Source organism: Cervus canadensis, chromosome 24 (genome assembly GCF_019320065.1).
Source record: "Cervus canadensis isolate Bull #8, Minnesota chromosome 24, ASM1932006v1, whole genome shotgun sequence".
Taxonomy (NCBI): domain Eukaryota; kingdom Metazoa; phylum Chordata; class Mammalia; order Artiodactyla; family Cervidae; genus Cervus; species Cervus canadensis.
This window is the reverse complement of record NC_057409.1, coordinates 3,590,483-3,593,302: the sequence shown is the minus strand read 5'-3', so window position 1 is coordinate 3,593,302 and position 2,820 is coordinate 3,590,483.

Genomic DNA, 2,820 nt, shown 5'->3' with positions numbered 1-2,820 from the left:
AGGTGCGGGAGATTCTTTCTCATTGGTTTCTGAGTGCTCACCCTTGTAAAGATTTGCCAGCTTCAGATGAATATTTGGGGAACTCAGAAATTAAGGTCAACATTCAAGCTCTCAGGACTCTCCTGGCAGGGATTTGGTCAAGCAGGACAGGAGACTCTGGGGTTCAGATTCACTCGGGGGTGAAATTGAGTCCCGTGAGCCCTTTGGTGCAGGTGACCTTTACCACTGTGACCTTTAACCTCCTCACATGGCATGGGCCAGGCTTTTACAGGATACAACACGCTACCATACTTATTCTCTCCCTTTGGTTCCAGAGAACAGTTCTGGAAAGTAGGCCGGGCAGGTGGTGACATCTTTACTTTATAGAGAATGAAATGGCTCAAAAAGGCTCCAGGCAAATGGCATTATTTTGTTCTTTTTATGGCTGAGTAATACTCCACTGTATATTTGTACTGTATCTTTATCCATTCCTCTGTTGATGGATGTTTAGGCTGCTTCCACGTCCTGGCTATTGTAAATAGTGCTGCAATGAACATTGGGGTGAATGTATGCTTTCAAATTATGACATTCTTTGGATATATGCCCAAGAGTGGGATTTCTGGGTCATATGGTAGTTCTACTGTTAGTTTTTAAGGAACCTCCATACTGTTCTCCATCAGTTCAGTTCAGTCACTCAGTCATGTCCAACTCTTTGTGACCCCGTGGACTGCAGCACGCCAGGCCTCCCTGTCCATCACCAACTCCCAGAGTTTACTCAAACTCATGTCCATTAAGTCAGTGATGCCATCCAACCATCTCATCCTCTGTCGTCCCCTTCTCCTTTCATCTTCACTCTTTCCCAGCATCAGGGTCTTTTTCAATGAGTCAGTTCTTCAAATGAGGTGGCCAAAGTATTGGAGTTTCAGCTTCAGCATCAATCCTTCCAATGAATATTCAGGACTGATTTCCTTTAGGATGGACTGGTTGGATCTCCTTGCAGTCCAAGGGACCCTCAAGAGTCTTCTCCAACACCGCAGTTCAAAAGCATCAATTCTTCGGCGCTCAGCTTTCTTTATAGTCCAACTCTCACATCCATACATGACTACTGGAAAAACCATAGCTTTGACTAGATAGGCCTTTGTTGTTGAAGTAAGGTTTCTGCTTTTTAATAAGCTGTCTAGGTTGGTCATAACTTTTATTCCAAAGAGCAAGCGTCTTTTAATTTCATGGCTGCAGTTACCATCTGCAGTGATTTTGGAGCCCCCAAAAATCTGTATGCAGGTGAAGAAGCAACAGTTAAAGCTGTCCCCATGTGGCTGTACTAACTTACACTCCCACCTCAGTTTGGGAGGGCTCTCTTTTTCCCACACCCTCTCCAGCATTCAGTTTGTAGATTTTTTGATGATGGCATTTGCAGCAACATGGATGAGCCTGAGATGGTCACACTGAGTGAAGTGAGCCAGCCAGACTCAGAAACACAAATATCATGGATCACTCATGTGCCTGCTCAGTCACTCAGTCCTATCAGACTCTGCAATCCCATGAGCTGTAGCCCACCAGGCTGTCTGTCCACGGGGATTCTCCAGGCAAGAATACTGGAGTGGGTTGCCATGCCCTCCTCCAGGGGATCTTCCCAACCCAGGGATCGAACCTAGGTCTCCCGCATTGCAGGTGATTTCTTCACCATCTGAGCCACCAGGCAAGCCCAAGAATACTGGAGTGGATAGCCTCTCCCTTCTCCAGGGGAACTTCCTGACCCAGGAGTCGAACCAGGGTCTCCTGCTTTGCAGGCAGATTCTTTACCAACTGAGCTACCCGGAAAGCCCTATATCACTTATATGTGGAATCTAAAACAAGAGGATACAAATGAACTTATTTACAAAATAGAAGTAGAGACATAGCTGTAGAAAACAATCATATGGTTACCAGGGAACAAGGGAGAGGGAGGGATAAATTGACAGACTGGACTGACATATACACGCTGCTATATATAAAATAGGTAACTAAGAAGAACCTGCTGCGTAGCACAGGGGACTCTACTCAATACTCTCTAGTGGCCTCTGTGGGAAAAGAATCTTTTTTTAAAAGTGAACATATGTAGATGCATAACTGATTCAGTTTGCTGCACACTTGAGACTAACACAATATTGTGAATCAACTATTTGTTGTCGATGTTGTTCTGTCACTCAGTCAGGGACTGTAGCCCGCCAGGCTCCTCTGTCCATGGACTGGTCCAGGCAAGAATACCGGAGTGGGTGGCTGTTTCTTTCTCCAGGAGATCTTCCTGGATCAGGGATCGAACTTGTGTCTTCTGCACTGGCTGGCAGATTCTTTACCACTGAGCCACCAGGGAAGCCCCCCCTTTAAAAAAAAGAAAAAAGGCTCTGGGCTGCTATGTGGCACTCAAGCCCGGAGGTATGGGGTCTCCTGCTGAGGCTGTAGTCTTTGCATCACCCCGTAGTGTGGGGTGTCTCCTGAGAGCCCGGGTCCATCAGACAGTGGGACTCATGAAAGCGTATGTCTGCGGTCTCTTCTGACCTTATTCGAGGAGATTCTTTAGGTTTACTAGTAACTCAGGGAGGCCATCCCGGCACATTCCTCGATAGGCCAGGGCTGCAGAACCCTGACAGGCATTTTTCCAGGAGTTCCCGACTCTGCTTCAATAAGACCAGAGCGAAACTGGATGCCCTAAGTATCCAAGGTTTCCCAGGGAAGCAACAATTACCGTTTGCTAGGAGCTTTGGAGGCTCTGCTCCCTGGTCCCCACTCTGCTGCAGTGACACCCTGAGGCTGTCTCCCTCTCTGCCCCGCTCTGGCTTCTGACACGAGGAAGTGTGGACC